The 27297-nt window shown below is 41.9% G+C and overlaps 1 long non-coding RNA gene across 2 annotated transcripts in view; it reads right to left on the bottom strand.

Annotated features, from left to right (window-relative positions):
- Positions 1 to 213: 213 nt before the first annotated feature.
- The window catches only part of LOC117071577, a 41901-nt gene continuing 14817 nt past the window's right edge, over positions 214 to 27297 (bottom strand). The window contains exons 2-3 of one of the 2 annotated variants that reach the window (XR_004432362.1): positions 1262 to 1311; positions 214 to 1149 (exon numbers count right to left, since the gene is read on the bottom strand). This is a non-coding gene — a long non-coding RNA (uncharacterized LOC117071577). Of the gene's footprint in view, positions 1150 to 1261; positions 2100 to 27297 lie in introns of those variants that run through there. The other variant, XR_004432361.1, reaches the window with a different exon arrangement.

Here is a 27297-nt window from a genome sequence, read left to right as displayed (position 1 = left end):
GTGGGGCCCTTATAATGGGATTATTGTCCTTATAAAGAGTACAGGAAGAAAGGCAAGAGCTTTCTCTCTCTCCACCTGCCATATGAGACCATAGCAAGCAGGTAGCTGTCTACAATCTACAAGCCTGAAAAAGAGACCTCACCAGGAGCTAAATCTGCTGGTGCCTTGATGGAATTCCCAGGCTCCGGAATTTTGAGAAATAAATGTCTGGTTTTTAAGCCACCCAGTCTTTGGTATTTTATTATAACAGCCTGAGCTGACGTAAGCAGATCATTATCTGTCTCTTTTTCTCCCTCAAACAATGAGTGCATCCTCTATAATATCTATCTGAAGAAAAGCTCCTTCTCAAATATGTAGTAATCTCCTAAGCATATTATATAAGATGATAATTATAACTATTAACATATACTGAGTACTTACATGAGAGGCATAATGATCCCATTGAACACAGCCCTACCAAGAAGATATTATTATGCCCATTTTCTCCTGAGAAAACTAAGGCACAAAAAAAGGTTAAGTAAACTAGGCCAAGGTCATATAGTCAGTAAGTTGTGGCATCAGAATTTGAACACAGACTGTCTTGCCTCAGAACCTGGACTCATAACCACCATGTAGCCTACCATCTTGTGTTTCCAACACTCTCTGAGCAGAGCAGAGGTTCTGCCAGTGGAAAGCCCATTGTCTCTAATTACCCAGGCATCCTCACCTCTTGCTACTCTACCCTCTCCCTGCCTTTACCAATTTGCTGCAAAGCTACAGATTTAAGACTGAATTTTTACATAAATGCACAGAGTAGTCATAAATCTATAAATTTAAGACTCTAAATTTTTACCATTCAAATTCCTTTTAGCTTAATCATCATTTTATGATGTTTCTCTGAAATATCTCCATCAACATCTGCTTGGCACTGGCTTAAATGCTAGACTACAAAATCTGCTAATTGCTTACTTGTGGAATCATTCACACACGTGTTGCTCACCCAAGGGATATGACTTCTGTACCAAGTCGACATGAACTTCTCTTGCTTTGTCCTTTCTTTCCTTTTATTATATTTTTCTTTTTCTTTTCTTTTTTTTTTTTCTTTAGAGACATGAAGTGGAGACAGGGGCAGAACTGCAGGAGGTAGGCTCCAAAACATTTATTTCTGAGCTTTATAAAAATAATAATAAATAGCACTTATTAAGGACTTCTTGAAGAGATACAGTATAGTGTAGTGGTTAAAATTATGTGCTCTGGAGACAGACATACTTTGAACACTCACTTGAGACCTTGAGCTTGTTACTTCTCCTCTCAGTGCCTCGGCTTCCTCATCTGCAAAATAAAGACACATTCATACTAGAATATTTGAATATTAAATGAGTGTAAATATATACACATATATACTGTTTAGAACAGTGCTGGCATAAAAATATTATATAAATGTGATGGCTCTGCCAGGTTGGGGCAAGAGATTGCAAAAAAGGGGATGCCAAAAGAGGGGGTGTCAAAATAATTGCACTGAGAGAGGGGTTCAATTAACTTCTGGACTAGTACAAAGTGTATGAAACATAATCCTAAGCAAATGCATTTATAGCCAGGCATGGTGTAGTCCCACCTACTCTGGAGGCTGAGGCAGGAGAATCGCTTGAACCTGGGAGGCAGGGGTTGCAGTGAGCCAAGACTGCACAACTGCACTCCAGCCTAGGTGACACAGTGAGATGCTGTGGAAAAAAAAAATGCATTTATAGATAAAAAGATTTGCCTAGTTGAAATGAAACATCACAGTGCAGGTCACAGAGAAAGGGAAGTACAGCAGTTTCATTTTGAGGTGGTACAATATTCCTGTTGTCTCCCATTTACAATCATGGATTCTAAGTGTCCATAGGTTATTGCTATTAAGCATATAGCTGATACAGGAATCACGCTCTACCATGGCTGACACAAGTTTCCAGCCTTTGCTTGAACAACCCGGACCATGTGGTAGGCTGAATAATGGGCCCTCCTAAAGTCCATGTCCTAATCTCCAGAACCTGTGAATGTGGCTCGTATGGCAAAAGGCACTTTGTAAATGCAATTTAAATTAAGAATTTTAGAGGCAGAGAATAGCCTGAATTATACAAGTGAGCCTAAATGGAATTACACGTGTATTAGTCTGTTTCACGCTGATGTAAGGACATACCCGAGACTGAGTAATTTATAAAGGAAAGAGGTTTAATTAACTCACAGTGCCACAGGGCTGGGGGGGACCCAGGAAACAATCATGATGGAAAGGGAAGCAAACATATCCTTCTTCACATGGTGGCAGGAGAGAGAAATGAGTGCCCAGTGAAGGAGGAAGCTCCTTATAAAACCATCAGATTGCATGAGAACTCACTATCATGAGAAGAGGATGGGGGAAACCACCTCAATGATTCAATTATCTCCACCTAGTCCCTCCCATGACACGTGGAGATTATGGGAACTACAATTCAAGATGAGATTTGGGTGGGGACACAGCCAAAGCATATCGACAAGTGTTCTCACAACAGGGAGGGAGAGGGAGATTTAACTACAGAAATAAGAGACATGATGATGGAAGCAACAAGCTGGTGTGATGAGAGAATGGGGTCACAAGCCAAGGAGTGCAGGCTCCAGAAGTTAGCAAGGGCAAGGAAACTAGAGCCTCCAGAAGGAATGATCCCTGTCGATGTCTTGAATTTAGTCCAGTGAGACCAATTTTAAACTTCTAGCCTCCAGGACTTCAGGAGAATAAATCTGCACTAAATCACTAAGTTTGTGGTAATGCATTACTGCAGCAAGAGGAAATTCATACACACCAAAACTCCATTGTGATTACTGTTGACACAGTGGTCCTCGAACTTTGCACCTTAGAAATGCTTATGCCTCATAACCTAGATATTCAATAGCTAAATTTGAATCATGAATAAAGTTATTGTAGGAAAAAAATATAGTAGCTATCAGTTTTTGAGAACATATTACCACTATGCTTTTCCATGTGTTGTTTCATTAAATTTAATCCTCACAACAATTCTCTTATAATAGGTGAGCAGATAGGTTTAAAGAGGCTGAATAATTTGCCCAAAGTCATAAAGCGAACTAAGTAGCCAAACGGGGGTTCAATCCCAGTTTGAGTCCAAAAATAATGACATTGAATTTAACATACAAAAATATATCAAATCTGAGTTTTCTCCCAGTGGTTTTTCTTATATTTGGAAGGGTCTACTATCATTTGTTTGCCAGCATAGGCTAGTGGCCATAGAAATGAATGAGAAAGAACAAACAATATTAAGAGAAAAATTCAAAATTGTCAATGCCTATGATCAAACCCCTTCTTTAAAAACACTCAGGATTTGGATTTGTAATTCTGATGTTACAGTTTTGTAGAACATACCATTTAGTTATATTCATATTTCTAAGGGTAGTAAACTTGAAAGAATTAAATATAGTGTCTTTTGAGGTTGCCTCTTATATATGTGTCTGTTATTATCAGATTCCAGACCATGATAAGCATTTAATTTTCACAACTATCCTGTGATACTGGTAATTTTTATTTTTGCATTTTACAAATAAAAAAATTAAGGCTTAGAATGTTTAAATAATTTGCTTAAGGTCACCCAGTTTATGAGCATCAGAGACAGGGCTGGAACTAACGGCAGTCCGATTTCAAAAACTGTGCTTTTCTGCACCCCACTGAGAGGAGGATGCCCAAACTTTAACCCCTCCACCCCCACCAAAGCATCATGCAGAATATTCCATTCCATCCATGCACAACCTTTATGACCCCTTTCGAAGTAACATAACCTATTTTATGGAGAGCATGGAGAAAGGCTCTTCGTAAACCAGCAAAAGGAGAGAACCATTTGGTTAAATTTTGTGGTGTTGTGCAAAGAACACTGTATCTTCTAGATATGAGATACCCTGGGATAAAATGTTGTCCAATTGTATTGAACCCAAGTGTGTTTACATGTGACCTCAACTCCCTTCCTTGGATCTGTCCTCTGGGGTCACAGAGAACAAGTGTACTCTTCTTTCATCCAACAGGCCTTTTATGTCTTCCCAAGTTTATGTTTGTTTCCGAGCTAAACGTATTCCCGTTCTTCAGTCGCCCTTGATGTGACAAGGTTTGTTTTAGGATATGCCAAAATCAGAGATGTCTCCCCAACTGATTTTAGTTGTGTCATCTCAGCAAGACGAAAGCCTCAGGACATGGAGAGAGTGAGAAGGAGATAGGTCAGAGATCTTGTTTTTGGCTTTATTTGTCCTTTAGTTATACTATTCAAGATAGTGCAATGTAATATTTAGCTCTCCCAGCCCCTGCTTCCAGCCCTTGGCCAAAGGATTGAAGGGGAGTCATGGCCTCCTAAACTGACACTGATCACTTACACATAGGGGATGACACAGAGGGGTGTCACACCCCACAGCCAATTTGGTGGGCATGACCAGGAAACAGATTCAATATAAGGAGGAGTACCTTTTATTTCCTCCCCTAGGGCAGAAATATTTCTACCTCATTTAAGTCATTAACATTTATGTCTAGTGTTCCGAATGCTAAGTATGTAGGAGTTATTTATATCCTAATGCTCAAGGTCGTGGCCGAGGTCGGATTGCAAAAATTCAAAAAATTGCAACTTCAGGCATAAAGGGTTAAGGGGCAGATCTTCACAAACTCCACAGAAGCCAGCAAGCCCAGTACCCAGGCAAACAAGTGCTACTTAGCATGGGACTGCCACAACCTTCCTGCGGGAAAAGGCACACAAACCTCATCATGAGTCCCCTAAGCACACAGACAACGGTCATACTCAGTTAAATAATTTGTTCCCATGAAAAAGGAAAGATCATTTTTATTGAGCCTCAGTAGGGCCTTCAGGCCTCCCAAAGCAATCTGATCTATGACCCACTGTAGCCATTTCTGTCTTCACCATCTTGGTTCTCCTCTAGTGAATTCCACTTAGAATGGCCTGATCACAAAAGCAATAAAGTCAATATATGTATTATAAAATAATAAATGACTAATGGCACACCCTTTCCTAGGAAAGATAGCACAAGAGAAAGCCATCCCCCTCAAACAAAGTCCCGTAAAACATATTTGTGCTAAAAAAAAAAAAGGGAGAAAAGCCATTCTATGGCTCTGTATATTTTACCACAAAATAGCCTAGTTAAACACATCTGGGCCTAGGATGAAGAGTAACACTCTTCAAGCCAGTCACAAGGGTCCTGACGAGAAATTCAGGACTTCTGAGAATATGCTTTGGGTTCCTGGTGAATTTTGGTGCCCTTACCCCTTCCGACCACATGAAGGCGCTCTGTGCTCCGGTGGAGCAAGTAGAGTCAAGAAAGCAGGGTTCAGAGTGAGCCTTTGCTTATTTTCAGTCTGGGATTTGGCACAAACTCTTTACCCTTCTGAGCTTTGATGACCTCATCTGTGGAAGGGTTATTATTATTCCTCAGGATAATAGTTACCTCCTGGGGCTGTTGTGAGAATAACGAGGTAACCACTAGGACGCACAGCATAGCTTGTGAAACAGGACCAAGGAGCTGCTTCCGCTCTCTCTCCCACGGGCCCTTCCAGTTCATTCCACAGGGCTGGCTTTTTCTTGTCCCTGGATTCGATTAGAGCAAGTTTTATAACTCTTCGATACTTTCAAGTAATCAAAGAAGGCTTGATTCGGAAATTCCTATCTTCTATCCAATGGAATAAATAAAACTTTCCGTTTTTCCGTTCTCACTCACAACCTCTCCATGTTAACCGCTGGCCCAAGAAGGCTGGCTGGCTGCCCAGGAGAAAGTGGTGTTTGACCTCTCTTTCTCCACCTTGCACATTCGTCCTTTCTCCTCAAACTTGTTAATCGTGGCTTCTTACCCTTCAGGAGCAGAAAGTATGGAGACGAGAGAAGAAAAGGGGTCTCAGTTCAGGATGATGAGGCATGCGCCCTCAGGTTCTCTCCCTGGCTTCTCCTTGAGTCTCTGAGACGTGCTCCCTCGCCCCATCGCTGGGCTTTTTTTTTTTTTTTTCCCCCTGTAGTTTCACTGACTTGGGCATATGTTTCTCTTCTGCCTGATACTTTGGGATCCTTCTTCACCTCTGTAAACCTGGAACCCCGCCCCCTCCAAGGAGGCTGCCATCTTGCTCAGGATCTAAGATGTCCAGCACTGGCTCAGATATGGCCTCCATCTTCTCCATGGGACCCACTTGCTTTGCCTGGAGAAACGCTGGGAGTGTAGCCCATCCCAAGGCAGCAACATCTCTTCTTCACTCCATTCTCTTGGCAACCACACAGCCTCTTTCACTGTGGATTTCTGGAGCTGAGTGAAGTGCTGGTCTGTGGAGCCCACCACACAGCCAGACACACATGCTAGGTTCTCTGGGTAGTTTCCTCACACCCCTCAACATGGACCTGAGGTGAAATAACCCACTCTTCAACTTATGGGAGAGATTTGCCATACAACTCCCACCCTTTTGTCCATCTTCCTAACCCACTAGAGGCTGGAGGTCAGTGCTCGCGTGTGGGGCAATATCGAGTTTTGGCTCAGCTCTTTTTGCAACTCTCATTTGTGGTTGTGCACCTCACGTTGAACTGTAGGCTCTGTTAACTTGAGTGCACAGCTGAAATTGTGAAATTATAAAATAATAAATGACTAATGCCCTTTCCTAGGAAAGATAGCACAACAGAAAGACATCCCCCTCACACAAAGTCCCCTAAACATATTTTAGGGGACTGGAAGAACTTCGTGTTAATATCTTTTTACCATAATAGTAGCCATGGTAATAGTGGCAGCGAGTGTTTGTCATTGAGACGCATCGGGCACTGTACTGAGTGGTTTATGGGCATTTTCTTACTGAATCCTCACTGCAATCCTGTGAGGAAACTCTGATGTTTGCATTTAACACAGGAGGAAACTGAGGCTCAGGGAAGGTCTTGACTAGGCTTCGGTCACAGACTTCACAAGGGGCAATAGTAGGATTAGCAAGTAGGTCAGTCTGATTCTAGGGCCAGCGTCAGAATCTCTGTCCACACACCAGAATGCTTGTGCAACCATCAAATCAGTCATTTATTTGATAGGCTATGAAAAAGCCTTTTGTAAAACTATAAAGTATTCTTCAATTATTTATATTGTTATTGTAGTTATAAAAAAACAATGATTTTCATTATTCCATTATATTGGTATGGCTTTAGGCTGCTTATATAAGATACATTAAACACGCTAAAAAGATTTAAATTGAGGCTGGGGATTGGGAGGTGACAGAGTAAGTGTTACAGTGGTCATTAAAATGTTTTAAACATTAAGGTACCTAAAAATGGAATATTTAACTGTATTAAGATCACCAAATTAAACTGGCTGTTTTCCCAAGCGTGATCCCTAGTAATTGCCGCTTGATTGAATAGGGAACCAAATGGACAGAATTGTAGACAACGCAGTGATGTTCAAGCCCTCCCGCTACCTGCCACCACCCTCATTAGGTACAAGCAGCTTTATCAATTGCTCAGAAAACAGAACATCCATGCTTTGCTTTAGAGTCATACAAACATCAGGAATTTTTGCATACATTTCCCCACCACTTACAAGGATTTAAAAAGAAACTTTTCCATAAGAACATAACATGAATGAAACCCGTCATGTTATTAACAGGTAACATGTAATGAAATGTTACTCTGTGCCAGACACTGGGTTGAGTACTCCACAAGAATGACTTGTTTTATTTTATTTATTTATTGTTTTGAGATGGAGTCTCACTCCATTGCCCAGGCTGGAGTGCAGTGGCACAATCTCAGCTCACTGCAACCTCCACCTCCCAGGTTCAAGCAATTCACTTGTCTCAACCTCCTGAATAGCTGGGACTACAGTTGCCTGCCACCATGCCCAGCTAATTTTTGTATTTTTAGTAGAGACAGGGTTTCACCCTGTTGGTCAGGCTGGTCTCAAACTCCTGACCTCAGGTGATCCACCCACCTTGGCTTCCCAAAGTGCTGGGATTACAGGCGTGAGCCACCACGCCCGGCCTATAATAACGTATTTTAACAACTTTTTTTTTTTTTTGAGACAGAGTCTGACTCTGTCGCCCAGATTGGAGTGCAGTGGCGCTATCTGGGCTCACTGCAGCCTTCACCTCCCATGTTCAAGCAATTCGCCTGTCTCAGCATTCCCAATAGCTGGGACTATAGGCACATGCCACCATGCCTGGCTAATTTTTGTATCTTCAGGAGAGACAGGGTTTGACCATGTTGGCCAGGCTAGTCTTGAACTCCTGACCTCAAGTGATCCACCTTCCTAGGCCTCCCAAAATGCTGGGATTACAGGCACAAGCCACTGCACCCAGCCTCTCAACAACACTTTGAAATAACAACACTGAGTTTTCTGATTTACAGAGGGGGCTTAGAACAGTCACTGTGGTAGGAAGAATAATTCCCCCCAAAGATGTCCAAGTCCTAATCCCTGGAACCTATAAATATGTTTCTTACATGGCAAAAAGACTTTGCAGATGTGATTATATTTAGCCTCTTGACATGGGAATATTATACTGTATTATACAGGTGGGCCCAATGTTAATCATAAGGATCCTTAAAAGATAGAAGAGGGAGGACGAGAGACAAAAGATGGAAGAAGGTCAGAGTCAAATTCAGAGAGAGACTTGAAGGCATTACACTGCTGGCTCTGAAGATAGAGAAAGGGACCATGAGCCAAGAAATGCAGGCGGCCTCAAAAAGCTGGAAAAGGCAAGGAAACAAGATTCTCCATTAGAACCTCCATAAGGAATACATCTCTTCTGACACCTTGATTTCAGCCCAGTAGAACACCTAGAACTATAAGACACTAAATTTCTTGATGTTTTAAGTCACTATATGTGTATAATTTGTTACAGTCACAATAGGAAACTAACAGTCACTTTGCATTAGTAAATGGTGGAGGCTGGATTTGAACACTGGTGTGTCTGACTCCAAATTGCATCCCGTGTTTACCAGAGTTTTGGGGTGAATTGTGCCACCATTAAGTATTGACCCCTTAATCCCCAATATCTGTAAATGTGATCTTATTTGGAAATAAGAGTCTTCACAGATTATCAAGATAAGATGAGGTACATCCTAATCCAACATGATTGGTGCCATTATAAAAGAGAGAAATTTGGACACAGACTGGCACAACGAGAAGACATTGTGATGAGACACAGGGAGAAGGTGGCCATCTACAGCCAGGGAATGCCTGAGGCTCCCAGAAAGTTAGGAAAGATGTCTGATTATATCCTCAGCCTTCAGAGGGAGCACGGCTCCGCCAACTTGATTTCAAATTTCTGGCCTCCAGAACAGACACAATAAAATTCAGTTGTTTTAAGTTACCCAGTTTGTGGTGGTTTGTTGCAAAAGCCCTAGCAAACTAATATACCCACTCGATGAAGTAGCCTTATAGCTGCTTGAGTCTACAATCTTGGATGGACACTCTCCACATCTAACATCAAGATGTCTTAGTTCGTTTTTGCTACTGTAACAAAATACCTAAGACTGAGTAATGTATAAGTAATAGAAATGTATTTCTCACAGTCCTCGAGGCTGGGAAGTCCAAGATCAAGAAGTTGCAAATTTAGTGTCTGTTGAGGGCCTGGTCTCTGCCTCCAAGATGACACCTTGAACACTGTGTCCTCACATGGCAAACAGATGGAAGGGCAAAAAGAGCCTGTGCTACTTCCCTCCAGCCCTTTTATAAGGCACCAAATCATTCATGAGGGATTTGATTTAATCACATCCCAAAAGCTTAATACCACAACAATGGGTATTAATTTTCAATATGAGTTTATAAAGAGATGCCATCATTCAAACCATAGCAGGAGGCTTTTAGTAATAAATTAAAAATTACATTCTCTTACATCCATGTGAGTTTTTATTTTATAGAACACTTTTCACAAATATTAACTTATCTTATTCATACCACAATCACGTAAACAAGCCAAGGATCATCTCTCCAGAGTGGTCCTATGGTATGGTAGTCCTGTGGTATGTATATAGTGGTTTCACACACCAGTCTTAAGACTGTCTAGGTCCAAATTCTGCCCCCATCAGTGACTCAGGAAAGTTACCAACCTTCTACATTCTTCAGTTTCTTCATCTGTGTAATAAGAGTAATAATAATGATAGTACCTACCTCATAATTTAATCCACCTAATAATTGAGAGAGTTAAATTAGATAGCATTGGCTAGGTGCGGTGGTTCATGCCTGTAATCCCAGCACTTTGGGAGGCCGAGGTGGGTGGATCACGAGGTCAGAAGTTCGAGACCAGCCTGACCAACATGGTGAAACCCCGTCTCTACTAAAAATACAAAAATTAGCCAGGCGTGGTGAAGCACACCTGTAATTCCAGCTACTTGGGAGGCTGAGGCAGGAGAATCACTTGAACCTAGGAGACAGAGATTGCAGTGAGCCAAGATCGAGCCAATGCACTCCAGCCTGGGTGACAGAGCGAGACTCTGTCTCAAAAAAAAAAAAAAAAAAAAATGGTAGCATGTGTGAAGTGCTTAGCCTTGTCCATTGTATGCCTGCAGAAGACCCTATTTTATAGATAGAAAAACTGAAGTTCAGAGAAGTTAAGTGATTTGCCCAAGGACATATGACTTCTAAGCACAACCAGGACTAAAACCCAAGTCTTCTAAATCCCAGGACAGCACTCTTCACTATAACACCTTGTCTCTCCCTTTCCTTTCATGATCATGATTCTTTCGTGTTCTGGGTTTAAATCAAACTGAACCTTTTTGTCCTTTAAGCAATTATAAATGTAATTCCTCTTGCCATGCCCACCCCAGTCATTCAGTAAAGATTAGAGTTTCTATAAACCACAAAGTCTTCTTGTCCAAATTCTTTTATGAGAACTTTTATCCCAAGAAGTAACTCATCTTACTGCCTAACAGCAAAGCAGTTCTGTCAAGATAATGCCTTCCCTAAATAAAACACCAAGGACATTTAAAGATAGAAGACACAGCAGCCCCCACCAGCAGCCACCAAACTGCTGACTCCCCCAAGTCTACTCTGTTTTGTTCCTGGGTTATCTTTGCTTAGTGAGACAGACCCTAATAGCTTACAGTGTTTGCAACTAAATAAACTGAGTGCCCTGTAGATTGCAAAGCTGCCTTGAGACCTCACTTCCGCCTCATTATATTTGTTGCATTTACCCAACCATCTCGGAAAGTGGTTCTCCTTAAAATTATGGGATGCAGAATAAAAAACCCATCAGGATTTAATGACCATATTTCAGTGTCTTATTCCTTAAAGGAACTTGGCTTTTTCAGCATTTTTGCAATCATTCGAACTAGGAGGAGATTGAAAAGGCAGAGCAAGTTTTGTTTTTTTAAAAAAACGACCACAAACCATCTATCAATGTTAAAATATTGATAGGGAGAATGGAGAAGGGATGGGGAGCGATGAGTGAGGAGGTTTGGAGAATATTAAAAAAGACAATCTCTCAGTCTAATAAAATACAATTAACTGAATTTCGTGAAGGCTTCTATAAAAAATACACAAAGAATCAATATTAGGCATAAAACCCAAAAGTGGGTTGTTATCTCTAAACCAGAAAAAGCATTTCATTAGTCTGAATGATTTTATACTCCCATTGGGAAAATTGCTTTTTCTTCACACCCCTCTTTTGCTCACTACAGAAACTCAATTGAAAAGGCAATCATCAAAGTTACTTAGCAAATGTCAAAAGGTGCTGCCTCTTTCTAAATATATTTGCTTCTTGGCGGAAAATTCAGGCCCTAGAAACCCTGGCACTTTTCCTCCATGTTGGCTCACACTTTTCCATCATTGTGCTGTGTTTACTCTTTATGGTTTTTTGTTGTTGTTTGTCTATTTCTGTTGTTGCTGGAAACAGAAAGCCCATTTTATAAGGTTGTGGACAACAGCTTTTCCTTTTAACATTTCAGTGTTCTTTCACAGTCACTGCACCAGTGAGAGCACCCGTTGCCCAGGTTATAAACAAGCATGACACTCCAAACCCACTCATGGCAGTAAGAAAGGCCTTTTCCAGGCAAATAGCATGAGGTATAGTCTTCTCACATTTTATCCTTGGACACGCCTGTTGCTTAATTTACACTCTGCGCACTAACAATGGTGATTTTGTTTATGATCTTGCCAACCACAGATTGACAAGGCATACCCCCTCCTTCCTCAACTCGCTAAAGCACAAGTCGAGCAGATACTCAGTGTACAAAAGCTCCAGGAGCAGAATTTGAACATCAGGCACAAACAGTCCAAGTGGGAGCTTATAGAAGCATCTGAAAACCTCGAGTCATAAATGACTGAACTGGAAACAGCATGATACAAGACTACTGTCTGGGTACCAAATCAGGCTTCTAGTAAACAGTAACCACAGTAAAATGGCAATTTACTGGACTTCTGATGTGTACTTGATATATGCTTTACCACCCTACCTCTGGATTCTCTTTTTACTGACTAGCTATGTAAGCTGGGGCAGACTGCCTCTTTTTTGAACATAGGGTTGTGAAATTCACATGTGATATATCTGAACATGCTTTATTAACCAAGTACTTTAAAAAGGAAAGAATTAGCTTGCAAAATCTAGGAGGGTAACTTGTGCTGCTGGTTGACCAGTCTGTGTGTATATTCAGTTATCTAACTAATACATTAACCAGATTGACTGTCTATAATTTCTAATTTACTCTGTCTTGGCTATGTGGATGTGTCCTAAACATGACAGATGGTGACAACAGTAGACAGCTGCGGTGGGGACCTGGTTCCCCCATGAACATGGCTGGCTTCAGTCTTCTTTGAATAGTCCTTAAACTTGGAAAGTCAACACTGTTGCTTTCCAGTCCAAACTTTTTGGCTGTTTGTAGATCACCCAGCTATTTTCAAAAGAATTTTCCATAATCAATAGGAGAGATATCTCAACTTAAAAGGACTTGTGAAGAAAGAATTTACTTTTTACTAAGGTGTGCACTTCATATATGAGTCATGATATATTCCACTAGAGTGCAACCTCCGTCAAAGTCTTGTTCTGCCTTCCCAACAGCTCACACATGACCCGCACTCTGTAAAAACGTAATTATTTAACGTATTGCACCCATGAAATATCAAAAATTGAGTTGTCATTAATATTAAATTATAGAAGAAGAAACTGCCCACTGCCTATAACTGAGTGAAAATCATGATAGAAGAATAATTAGTAGGAACACAGTCGTGTGGCTGATGATTTAGTCTAGAGCCATTTAATAAGTAAACATTCCCTGCCCTTTGAAGAATGTAGCTTTAGTTTAGTCAGGCAAAAGCTGACATAGGCCAAGAAAAGGTTATGGTAGGCAACAAAGGACTTTTAGCTGTATGTCAAACCTGTTTAAATCACATACGATTTAAGTAATGATAGTAAGAATTATAGTAAGAATGACAGTATGATACTGTACACAACAGTATTCAGAATTCTATATTAGTTTTATATACACCTATATGGAGAGATATATATATTCTATAGTTTAGAATTCTTTAATAATAGATTTGTATCCATAAAATCTTTTGAGTTCCAATCTCCATTCAGTATAATAAATCCTCTTTTCTGTGCCCGAGAATGCCAGATACTTTAACCATAGTCATGCTGCCATCTAGTGGACATCTCTTAGACCTGAGGGTCTTCTGTCTTCTGGAAATTGTCAGGAAAGAATTCGAAGTTTGAAGGTTCAGGTCTGACATCTATTTTTCTGTAAGAGACTAATTTTTTGAATACCTCTATAGATTTAGCTTAGCTTAGATCAGAGTATTTTTCACACTATCCCTCCCGTCTTAGTAGAAAGATATTTTCAAATGTGTCAGTCACACTCAGTGAGCTGGAAGAGAATTTGTTTTTCTGCTTTTGTCTAAAAATGAGAAGAGTGTGACAAGAGAAAATGTGTCCCCCTGGAAAGAAGTGCCATCAGACCAGCAACAACCTGCCTCCTTTTTTTAGATCCATGGTGTTTATCTTTGAGGGACGAGGCCTCAAACAAACACACTGACAGGTCACTTCCTTTTATTTTTTTCTTTTTGTTGTTTTCCTGAGACAATTATGAACACCGCTATGTAACAAACACACTCCTATTTGGACAGGGACATTTTACTTTAGTCCTTCACCAGCAAGTGCGACAGAGGAAATGAAGGACAAAGCAAAGAATCTGGCTTCTTTTTCAGCTGTGAGGCCTGAATGAGTCATTTCTTTTCTCTGACCTCGGTTTCTCCCTCTGCTCAATGAATAGTGGCATTAGGCAATCCTTAAAGCACCTCCTTGCCCAAAAGCACATTAAGATATATTGTATGTGAGTTAATCACTCTGTGAACAAAGCAAGTACTATGCCTGGATTGCAAACGAAATACAACTGCAAGATTTCCCTCATTTTACCCTCCTCTGTTGGTATCAGGTCCTCAGTGCTACCTGAAAAGTCTTGGAGAGGAGGGTTGCCTCTGTCTACTCAGTGGGGAACTGACACATGGGATTCATAATTCTGAGCCCTTCATTTACTGGAGGGCATGGATCTTAATTTTGGGGTGCACACTGGAATCACCTGGAGAGGTTTTACAATACTGACATTTGGGATCTACCCAGATTTAATTGGTAGGAGGTGCTTCTGGGACTTTGAAGTAGTCTTAAAGCTCTCCAAGTGATTGCAATTTGCAGTAAAGCTTGAGGCCCACTGGTCTAGAGGAAAGAAAACACAGAGGCATTGGATAATGAAATGAACCTTTCCAGGGAAGAGCAGGAGAGCAAGGCACCTGCACCACGTTGTTCATCCTCATATGACCCACTTCTGGCTTCCTTGAACCCTTTTGCTCCCACTGGTAAATTTCAAACACTGTTACTTAGTTTCTTAATCTATCTGCATGTGCTCCAATAATTCATTTTTTTTTTTTTTTTTTTTGCTAAAGGAGGAAAAATAGAAACTAAAGGGAATATTAAATTCTCCTTGCTAAAGGCTTTTTAAGTGCCATATATATTTTAAAGAGAAAAGGGAATTTAGAGATCATCTATTCCAAGTCCTTGATTTGACAGGCAAACACATAAACCAGGAAAGATCAGTAGCTGGATATAGGCTATAATGTGCTCTGTATAAGCAGGACTCCTTGCTACCACTTTTATGTACATCATATCATTAACTCTTCACTATAGTCTTACAAGATGGTCATTTTACAACCATGTGGAGATTTCGTGAGATTAAGCCAACATTGGTAACTTGAAACCTGAACCTGAACCTAGACCCTTCCAGCTCCTCTGTACATGCAAAGTCCTGCTCCCACAGGTCATGGATGGCCAGGTGAGACCAGAAGACTACAAGCTTACAAAATAGCTATCATTTTTTGAGAACGTACTAGATACCAGACTTGAGCTAAGCACTTTGTATGCATTATCTCATTTAACCCAAACAATAATACTCATAGGATTAATTAACCTATCTACTTTTACACACAGGCAGCCTGCAGCCCAGAGAAGTAATTTGCCCAAGATCAGAGAGCTAACAAGAAACAGAGCCGAGGGCCTGTTCAGCCTTCAAAGCCCATGGAGGAATTTTCCCTTACATTACATGACTCATTTCTAACACGGCCAAGCCCGTAAGGAGTATCAGTAACACAAAAGTTTGGTAAAGTTTTCTTCCTCATTTTGCAGTGCAAGCATGCCCAAATACTTCATCTGGGTAATTTATATTAGTGGAAAGTGCTTAAAACCAGATTACACTTTTTACTTTGCCTATCTCTAAAATGCATTTAATAGGCCACAGGTAAACTATGTGATACTTATTAAAATGTACTTTTAGTTCATTCTAAATAGCTGTGATAGCTTCACTGTGAATTTTAAATTTGCACTGCATTTATTTTTACTCTGGAAATACAATTTATATGATTCCTCCCTAATATATTTCTTACCTGATTTGTATTTCATGGCTCAGTCTCTGCAGCTGATACATACTAATGATGACATATACTATAGTGGACTAGGGAAAGGATAGTGTCAATTCCCTCCAAAGAGAATGTGGGGTGTGATAAGATTAGTTCACTTCTACAGAGCCTTTTAAGACTCAGGAAAACACTGTACTAGTGTTTTGTTGTTTGGCATTTCAGAAACTTACATGAAAACAGAATATGTCGATTACAACTAGTGTCCTAGTACTTCTATGTAAACCAAGTTGCTTTATTAAATTACACTTTCAATGCCCTAAATGAAAATCCCATTGAAAGGGTTAGATATCCCAAGCCATTGCATAAAATCACACACTTACCTCTTACCATTTTATCTGCTAAAATGAGATTAAAGTGTCTCTGATAAAGGAAGAGATGAAAAGTTGTCATAAAATGGCAACTGGAGAGGAATAAAGGCAAAGGAACAATCTGGATTATTTGCTTTGTTGAGAGTGGAGGACAGCTATGGTTGGATATAAATCTATTAGCCTCAGGCATGTGTGTTTTACCAAGAGTTAATGGAGCTTACAGAATGCGTAACCGGCATCACCATGCCCTTTATGATCTAGATAAGATTGGCTCTAACTCCCATTTCATCTCAACCCCCCACCACAAGAGATCTGTGTATGCATGCCTTTCTGCCACCTCTGATTTAGAATCCTGCTTCTGTGAAATTCACTCTATTTCTGTATTATCTCCTCATCCATTCCCTGTTCTGCACTGCAGCGACCCTCCTAAGGAGCAGCTCAGGTCTGTCCATCTACACAAAACATTCTCTGTCTCTCTGTTTCTGTCTCTTTCTGTGTATCTCCCTCTCTCACACGCACATATACATATTCACCACATGTACACACACATGCTTAAATTCACACATCCATGCACACATATGTGCACACATACACATGCACATCACTTACAGAAGCTGTGCATTTGGGTGAGCAATGTACTTGACTGACAATTTCAGAAAACTGCAAGAGGTGGAAGAGTTACATGACTAAAATGCAGCCCCTTCAAACTGACAATTTATCATCTCCAGGCACATTCCTTAGCCCTCCTTTCCACTAACAGGAGCACTTCACTGGCCTCTGGCCACCGCACTAGCTCCTCTCTCTTTTCTCCTTGTTCCTAAGCCTCAATATCTAATGCACAATAATTTTGAAATTCCTTTGGTTGTCTTAACTCTTGCAAGCCCTCGGTGCTCCCTGTCACATCCCCAAATGACTTGTCAAGATACTTTCCTAAAATAGTTTCCATCTTGAGAATAATTCTGGTACCAGATGTGAAAATAATACATTATTCTACCACCTACAAAACTCTTTCTTCCCTACCTGCTTTTTTGCAACTAGATATCTAGTAGCCAGGACAATAAACAAATGCTATACTCTGATTTGATAAAGCCCAGTAACAAAAATAATCATTAAATAATTTAAAAAACAATCCATCTTTATGAACATCTCCCTAATCTAAATACTTTGCTGGCCGGAGCTGTGTTGAACACACACAGGGCATACCTGTATATTGTTTGGCTTGGAACCCAAACCATCTAGAGGCCCCATCAATTCTGTGGCTCTCAGCTGTACTCAGGGACAGCTGATCATCCACCAACCACAAGATTTGAAGCCTAGAAGACAGATAGATGTTCTATAATCCAAGAAGACTGTTGACAGGAGGTGCCAAGAGCATGAGTCCATGTCAAAACAGGGGCCTGCCGAAGACTGTCCTTGGCGGGAACTGGAGAAAGCCATGCCAAGTGGTGGGGACTGCAAGATAATTCAGCAGAAGTGGCATGGAGGGAACAGCTAGAGTGTCACTTTCAAACCTTCATCTCTCACACCAATACCCAAATTGAATAGGGCAGGAAAAAACAGAACAAAGGCATCAGCAGATGCAAGCCCAAAGAGCTAAATGTCATCTTTGCTGTTGCAAAAAGAGAAGAGAGGAAGGAGGGGATGGATTTCCTGGATCCATAACCTTAAACATGGGGCCAATTCTGGGTCAAAAACACTCAAGGTGATGCACAAAAAAAGCCTGCTGCCTCCGTCACCAATGTCTTCTGCTTTGGTCTTTCCTTGCTTTCCTTGGCCAGGTCATTCTCTCTTGCCTCTGCCCACTCTCCTCTCACCCCACATTTGCCCATAAATACACACACTCACACACTCATGGAAGACCAGTCCTGTAGCTTTTACCTCCAGATGAAAGCCAGGATGCTTCCTACACCTCTCAGGCGTAGTTGTGCTTTTACCCTATGAGAGGAAAAATGCCATATTGGCAGAGACTTCAAGATTTCATCCCTCCTGCCCAGGGAATAGGGTAAAGGGGTGTGCAGGTTTATGATGTGCCCACGTTTTTCTCAGTAAATGTTCCTGTTCATTCTGAAAATCATTCTGTGACTCTGTCGGCTTCCTTTTTCAGTACAAAGGGAGAAGCTAAGCCAAGGATTATGAGCAATTTGGGAGGTATCATTTCCCTGCCAAGTTGCCAAGTCACGAAGGAAATTCAACTTGTCTAGTGACAAGGCGTTTGCAAAGAGTGATGGCTTGGGAGATCTCTGAAAGCAGTGGCTGGAAACTGCAGAGGGAAATGCGATGCACATTCCTGGAGGAAATCTTCAGAGCTCTCCTGCTGCTCTAGCATCCACTCATAGAAAGCCTGGTGCAAGGTCTGAGAAGTAGACATTCTCAGCCCTCATCCTGGTCATCTCATGGGCAGCATTAGATGCCCCAAGAAGCTCTTCCCCTCGATTCCTTCTCCCTTGCCTCTCTCCTACCATCTGTCTCCTCTCCCTGACCTCTAAACACCAGAACATCCCAGGGCTCAATCCTTGGGGCTCTCTTCTACATCAAATCTCAGCCATACTTCCAAGAACCATCCATAGACTGACAGCACTCAAATGTGTAACACCAAACAGACCCCTCACCTTAATCTCAAATTAGGATATCCAACTGCCTACTCAGCATATTATTTGGATGTCTGATAGGCATCTTAGACTTCACATGTCCCCAACAGAACCCTTGGTCTCTGCCCAAAGCATGCTCCTCCTTGCTCTTGTTCATCTCAGTAGATGGAAAAGCCATTTTTCCAACTGCGCAGGCTAAAATCTTAGAGTCATCCTTGAACTTAGCTCTTTCTCATATACCTTATATCTGGACCATCAGCAAAGCCTACTGGTTCTACCATCTAAATTGTGTCTAGTATCCAACCACTTTTTACCACCTCATTCATCACTACCATTTCGGTACCAACCACCATGTCTTGGCAACTGGATCATTGCAGTCACCTCCCAGCTGGCCTCCAAGTGTCTATACCTTCTGCAGTGTGCTCCGCACAGTAGCCACATCTGCAAGTCAAATCAAGGCATTTCCCTGTTCAAACCTTCCAAGGATTTCTTATCTTACTCAGCATAAATTCCTATATGATCTGGCCCTTGCCATTTATCATTTTCTTTTTTTTTTTTCTAATTCTTAGCACTTAGTCATACCTGCCATATTATATATCTGTTGTATAGTCCAGAACAGGAGTCAGCACACTGCAGCCCCTAGGCTCACCACCTGTGTTATAAATAAAATACTATTGGAAGACATGCATGCCCCTTCACAAAGACTGTCTCCCTGGCCAAACTTCAGTTTCTTCTGAGCCCACTTCTCAACCAGGGCTTGACCTTAGCCTGCCTCCCTGCCCTCAGCCTCCAGAGCCCAGTTTTAGTAAGAATCCTGCTAAGTCAGTTTAACAAAATTCCTCCCATCGTTGATACCTGATCAAATTCCTCACCCTTCACCCTTGATATCTAAGTCCTAAGAATTCTGTTGGTAGGTTCGTTTGGCAAGAATCCTTCTTCCCCTGATGTCTAATCAAGTTTCTCTTAGCAATTTTCCATCCCCTAACCCCCTCATTGTGCTATGTTTGGAACTGAGCAATTCTATCCTGAAGTCCCTCTTACTTACTACAGTAGCTTGAATAAAATCTGTCTTGCCATTTTTGACAAGCATGCATTGCAAGATTTTTCTCTTGCACCACTCATTGCAGATTGTCTCTGGTTGCATTAGGGCTATAATGGCAGAGTTGAGTAGTTGCAACACATTGTATGGCCAGTAAAGTCTAAAATATTTACTGTCTGGTATTTACAGAAAAAGTTGGCCAATTGATCCCTGTTCTCAAATGTAAATTCCATGAAAACAGGGACTTCAAAAATGTTCAATAAATATTGGTTAAACAAATAATAAATGAATATGAGATAAAAGTACAAAACAGTGACTGGATTTCTAACAAAAGTGTTAGAATTTGACATCCAAGTGAATGTCCTGCAAAAGACAAGGATTGTCATAATAATAAGGTAATGGGATGGTTTTCGCTGAAAATGGATTAAACACTTTTGATGCTGCAAATGATTTCTGCCTTCTAAGGGAGGAGGTTTGAATTTATTTGCAGGGAAGACCATATTTTGGTTTAGGAAAACTACCCCACATAAGCAGTTTCCACGTTACCCCTGGGGAAGAGCTGTGTGGAGGAACCGGAATGTTGATATTCCAGACCGTTTCAGTAAATAATGCACATCAGGGGTTTCTTTCAGCAGAGCTATGGGCTCTAAGTTAAGGAAAGGAAAAAAATAAGAACAACAAAATCACCCACAAACTCTCGCTTCTCTCTGAGTGCTAAGGGAAGTATGTTCTGAGCCTAAGGAAGGAAGGTGCCTGGGGTCTTTTCAGTGCTGGACAAGGAGCTGTCCTTCACTTGTGGTGTCTAGTCTAGAGGTAGGCAGGGAAGTGGACCTAAGAGAGACTGTATGAGATAGTCCTAAGCTTAGGAGTTTGTATATAGTGACTAGTGGAGGCTTTAAGTTGTTCTCTGTGGTTTTGGGGTCTGTAAAGTGCTACCAGGAATTAGAGGACAAACTTGGTCCAAGCTAGAGATGAAAGGGCAAAGGGGAGAAAGAAGCTCATGCTCACCCCAAAGCCAGAATGGGGGTACTAGAGAAGGACATGAGCACAGGGCAGCCTTGCTCCTGGAGAGGCACCCCCTAAGGCCCACCAGGAAGTGGGGTAGCAGTGTGGGCATGTCACAGGCAGGCTGGAGAACAATGGAGAGAACCAGTCTTGAGCACAGTTGAGAGACAGCCCTTCAGACAACTCTTAGAATTACTCTGGTGACTAGAATTCTACAGTCAAGACAGTATAGAGCTTACAATATGGATACTTAGAAACGTGATCTTATTTTGGATCATGTCCTACTGAGACTATGACATTTAGCTTACAATAAGGCTGGCAATTTAAAGAATATTATTTTAATGACCACGATTAAGTGTTCATTTATCCATTCAATTAATAAATATTGATTGAGTGCCTGCCACACACTCATTATTGGGCTGGGGATGGAGATCTAGTGTGGAGCCCAAGAGACATGGCTGTGTTCTTGGGAGCATATCGTCTAGTGCAGGAGGCAGAGAGTAAACCAGAGTTACACAAATATTTATGCATGTGTGATAAATGTTGCAAAAGAGAAACACAGGGTGGGAGGCACATGGGTGGATGGATGGATGAATGAACAGGCTTTCCAACTTTCCTATAATCCTAAGTTCTTCCAAATGGTTATTGTTTCAGGGACATGTCTCATCCTAGCTGCTTGGCTGGGTAACTCCCTCGTACACTCTTGATGAATCTCCTTCCCTTAGTCAGATCCTGCCTCTTCCACACCATCGCTATGCCTCATACCTGCAGTAAGGAGGGAGCTGTCAATTCTCAGCCTCATTCACCAGACTGATGACTCCCAGGTAACTTTCTAAAAATGGGGAGGTGACCAGCCTCCCAGCAGCCTTCCATGAGATCACAGTTCTGTGGACGTTAGGGTCATGGCTTGGTGCCACCCTGATGGTAATGAGTGAGTTCTTGCTCTGAGTTCATGTGAAACATGTTATTTAAAAGACCCTGGCACCTCTCCCCACCCCCTCTTGCTCCACCTCTCGCCATGTGACATGCTGGCTCCCCCATCACCTTTGACTATGATTAGGAGCTTCCTGAGGTGTCACCAGGAACAAATGCCAGCACAATACTTTCTATAAGTCCTGCAGAACTGTGAGTCAACTAAACCTTTTTTTCTGTATATATAAATCATCCAACCTCAGGTATTTCTTTATAGTAGCATAAGAATGGTGTAATACAATACTCAAAGAAGCTGATTCTCTGGTGGCTTCACTTATTGGTATAAAAATAAAATGGTCTTACTTTCCCCAGTAACTTTCCTGCAGCAAAGGGTCTGCTCTGCAAACACCTCCCTACTGGAAGAAAGGGGATTTTAGTAATATCTCAACCCAGTTCCATCACTTCTTGGTTACTTTCAATTATTAAAAGAGTGTAATTCCAGTTCTTAAAGACTTGTCTTCATTGTAGCTTTGCAAACTCATGTTTGATTCAAATCCCTCCCCACAGGCAGACTAGACTTGGGACAGAGGGACTTGGCTCACTTTCTCTCTCTCTTTCTCTTTCTGGTTCCCACTGCTGTGGTGCTGGGGCAGAAGGATAGAGAGAGTTGGCCTGGATGCCAATTCCTGAGCTGCCTCTGGTCAGTCTGCCAGCTCCATTTTGTTGGTTGCCTCTATTTGTTTGTTTACCCCTGCCTGGACACCAGTCCACTTTATGTGTAAGGGGCCCTCGGGAACACATTTGTGGATTCTCAGAGGGAGAAGGGTCTGCAGAGCCTCCTTGCTGCACAGTACCCCTGACATAAACCCTGTTGGGTTTGTGCTTTCCCTACCTCCTCAGCACCCCCAGAGACCTCAGGGACCCCTCTCCCAGGAGGCAACTCTTTTTTGGGGGAGACCTATAAGACAGAGAGCTCTACCTCCTGGGCATTCACTAGAACCACAGGATGCTCACAGGTCCCAACCATGCCCGTGTGCAATGTGAGCAGCTTCTCCAGGGCCGTGTCTGGGCTCCATCTTCTCTCTCCAGTCCCTGCCTCTACACTCCAGAAGCTTCGATGCTTGGGTGAGGAGACAACAGGTGACCAGTAGTTCCCAAGCGAGGGTAGCTGAGAATAGTTCAGGCACCCTCTGTGGATTTGGAGCCTCCCACCCTTATTTTGAGGAGGAGAGAAAAGGAATAGTCACTCTATTCAACAATCAACAATACCTTCCCCATTAGAGGCTACTTTTCTCTTCATGAGGGAGATCAGCCATCTTTCACCTGGAGAGAACTGGGGCAAAAGGGATAGGGCCAGTTCTCTAACTGATGTCTCTCATAAAAACGCGCCTAAATGGGACAGGTCCAACTGCTGACACTTCTTTGAACTCAGGACATGGGGTGCTTAGTACCTTTGGGTCTCAGTTGTGGGGCTTTGCAGGCAATTTTAGGGGCAAATAGCACCCCCCACTTCACACGTTACCCCCCCCCCCCCCATTACACTATTCTTTTTTTGTTGTTTAGAAGGAGTTTTCCAGGCTGGAGTGCAACGGCATGATCTCTGCTTACTGAAACCTCTGCCTCCCCGGTTCAAACAATTCTCCTGCCTCAGCCTCCCAAGTAGCTGGGATTACAGATGCATGCCACCATGCCTGGCTAATTTTTGTATTTTTAGTAGAGACGGGGTTTCACCATGCTGGCCAGGCAAGTCTCAAACTCCTGACCTCAGGTGATCTGCCCTCCTTGGCCTCCCAAACTGTTGGGATTACAGGCGTAAGCCACCGTGCCTGGCTTTGTTACACTGTTCCTAACAGCTTAAGACCAAATCGGATGGGAGTATTAAAATTCAAAAACATTGCACTGAAAATCTGGGTAAAGCCAACAGGAGGCCCCTGTGTGTCTGGTTGGAGCTCTCAAAGGTCCATGACATTTCACTGGGTAATAAAAGAGGATAACTCAGGTCTGTCAGCAGCTGAACCACATTCTCACTGTGACAAAATGAAAGTGCCCCCTCCTCCAATTCTTTTTTTTTTTTTTTTTTTTTTTTTTCCAGATGTAGTCTTGCTCTGTTGCCAGGCTGGAGTGCAGTGGCATGATCTTGGCTCACTGCAACTTCTGCCTCTTGGGTTCAAGCGATTCTCCTGCCTCAGTCTCCCAAGTAGCTGGGACTATAGGTGCCGGCCACCATGCCTGGCTAATTTTTGTATTTTTGGTAGAAACGAGGTTTCACCATGTTGGCCAGGATAGTCTCGATCTCTTAACCTCATGATCCGCCTGCCTCAGGCTCCCAAAGTGCTGGGATTACAGGCGTGAGCCACCGCACCTGGCCCTCTCCCCCAACTCTTCTGCTGAAGCCCTAACCCCCATGGTATTTGGAAGCAGGGCCCTTAAGAGGCGATTAGGACTAGCTGAGGCCATGTGGGTAGGACCTCATGGTGGGAGTAGTGCCCTTATAAGAAGAGACACCAGAGAGCTTGCTCTCTGTTCAGCTGGTGAGGATGCAGTGAGAAGGCAGTTGTCTACAAGCCAGCAAGACAGCCCACATCAGACACAGGAGCTGCCCGTGCCTCAACAGAGGACTTTCCAGTCTCCAGTGCTATAAGAAGTAAATGTCTCTTGTTTATGCCAACTATGTATGGCATTTTGTTATAGCAGCCAAAACGGACTAAGACACTAGCAGATCAGGAAATGAATGTCATCTTGGGCTGCACTGGCAGACGTGCCAGATATGAGGGCCTTGTCTCCCTGCCTTTTGTACCAGTAGCACCGTACATTTGACATCCCAGAGCAGGCCAGGCACTGGAGAATCTGAGGTGGATGCTGTGCCCATCCCCCCTTGAGTGACTGTTGGTTTAAGGAAGGAAATGGATCTGGAAACAAATCCTCACACCGCAGGGGGAATGAGCAGCAACAGAGCAAGCAGCTCTCTTCAGAGAACCGGAAACACATAGGCATGACATTTGTCCTGACTTTCGAAGACAAATTAGGTCAAAAGGACAATGTTAGGGGAGAGGTGAGGAGAGACTACATTAGTTCTTCAAACAAGACTATAAATGGAAGTGTCCGATTTATTTTTACACCACTAGTACCAAAGAACCCCTAAAATCCCCTGTCAGAGAGAACACATACTTCTTCCCAAACAGTCCTGAGAAGTGGCCTTTATCTATTCAAAGGGATAAAGAATTAATTTTTGTTATGTTTATTGCTAAAGATTAATGGGATATTCAAATGGGATAAGAATTAGACCTTCTCAGAGTTGATTCCGATCTGGAATCAGAATTAGTTGATGAAAGTTTTAGAAAAGCATATTTTGGGCTCAAAACAAATGCTTCCTAATGATTGTAACTATATAGCCTGCTTTCTATATAGTTACAATCATTAGGAAGCATTTGTTATCTCTCTTTAGCTTCTGTCTGAAGGATGCTTCCTTCATCTTCTGGATGAGGACAGACACCTATCAGGAGAGCAGTCAGACAGGAGCTAAATCATCACCCATGAGAGATGCAGAAGCAGGGGTTCCCCCTCATCCAGGCTCCAAGTCAACTTTCAAATTACTCAAAGGTTTCCTAATTCTGTTTTGAAGAAGGGACCACTCATTTGGATTGCTCATTTCCAACGTGCTTATTAAACAATAATCTCCGTAGAGCCCACAGGTCATCAGAACAAGAAAAGCCTGCCAAAGAGGACTGTTTATAAAAGGATCTCATATGCCAAATCATCCATTTGTTGTTTGGACCTATGGTCAAAGGATTGGAATTCTTGCTCTGGGACTCTGGGGATGGAGTTAAGAGAGTTGCTGTCAAAAAATATAAAATAAAATTAAAAGCTTCTTATTTTTATGTGATTAATGATAAAGAGAGGCATTTTCTTTCTTCAAAACTTCTTAACGTTCCATATGGTTGCCATGGTGATCTGAGCTGGTGCCTGACTCCTGCTAGGAGAGCCCAGGCTCCCTGCTGCAGTGGAGTGAGTTTCCAGGCTTAGCTGACACTCTCCGCTTCTCTTCAGGGACCTGGGAGCCCTGTCTGCCAGTGGAGGCTGTGTCTTACTTTAGTCCAGATAATAAAAGGAGAGAATTCCAACCCCGGCCTTTTGTCTTTTAAATAACTTTTAAAATAGCTTTTATGAAATGCTACATGACACATCACAAACACATGTACTTATACATACACAAATACAGGACAGTGCAAATAATGTAAAATCACCTAAAATTCCATTCAAAGAGGACCTCTGTTAGAATTTTGAACACACTTATTTATGTGTGTGTGCTCATACATACACTGCTTTCTATATCAAATGGGATCATACTGTATTTGATCTTTTGAAACTACATTACTCAAAATTGCTATGGTCATTAATCTTTAGCAATAAACATAACAAAAATTAATATTCATTGAAAATTATAAAGAAAATATTGTATAACTTCATTTAATTCTCATAATACTCCAGCCAAGTAAGTTACTATCTGTTACGATTATGCCTATTTTACTGTTACTATCTCTGGTTTACAAGTAGCAAAAGTGATGCATTAAAAGATTAATTCCCGGCCGGGCGCGGTGGCCGAAGCCTGTAATCCCAGCACTTTGGGAGGCCGAGATGGGCGGATCACGAGGTCAGGAGATCGAGACCATCCTGGCTAACACGGTAAAACCCCGTCTCTACTAAAAAATACAAAAAACTAGCCGGTCGAGGTGGCGGGCGCCTGTAGTCACAGCTATTCGGGAAGCTGAGGCAGGAGAATGGCGTGAACCCAGGAGGCGGAGCTTGCAGTGAGCTGAGATCCGGCCACTGCACTCCAGCCTGGGCGACAGAGCGAGACTCCGTCTCAAAAATAAATAAATAAAAAATAAAAAATAAAAGATTAATTCCCAAGATCACACAGCTACTAAGTGGTAGAATCAACTGCACTCTGCTTCCAAAGTTTATGTACTTAGTTGACCCATGATACCATCTCTGAGCAATGCTACTCTTCTTCAAAGGCAGTATAATATTTTGTGGTGTACATGTGCTACAATTTATTTACTCAGTAAGTAAATAATAAATTTACTCAGCAAGTAAATAATTGCTCAGTAAGTAAATAATTTATTTACTTACTAATATAATTTATTTAATCTAATTTGATAAACAATTAGATTGTTTGCAAAACTTTGCAACTACAATCATCAGTCTCATAGACATGCTTGCATATACCTCCTCTCAACCTCATGGGTTACCTCCTTCCTTAGCAGACACTCCTTGTAGTGGGATTATTCAATCAGATGATTTTCTCTGCCCTTTACAAAGGTTTACAAAGGTTGTTTACAGTGGTATGGAAGTGCCTCATCTCCCGCATCTTGGACAATACCAGATTTGTCATTGCTGATTTCAGTTGCAGTTCTTGCCATAATAAGGTTGCACAGCCCTTCCTTTCTACTGACATCTTGATTTTCTTTGGGTCACCTGTCTTTTCCTTTGCCTGCTTTTTATATAAGGGTGTTCATATTTTCCTGATTCACTTTTCACAGCTCTC

This window comes from Trachypithecus francoisi, unplaced genomic scaffold (assembly GCF_009764315.1).
Source record: "Trachypithecus francoisi isolate TF-2019V2 unplaced genomic scaffold, Tfra_2.0 Lachesis_group3, whole genome shotgun sequence".
Classification (NCBI taxonomy): domain Eukaryota; kingdom Metazoa; phylum Chordata; class Mammalia; order Primates; family Cercopithecidae; genus Trachypithecus; species Trachypithecus francoisi.
This window is presented reverse-complemented; position numbering and strand designations above follow the sequence as displayed.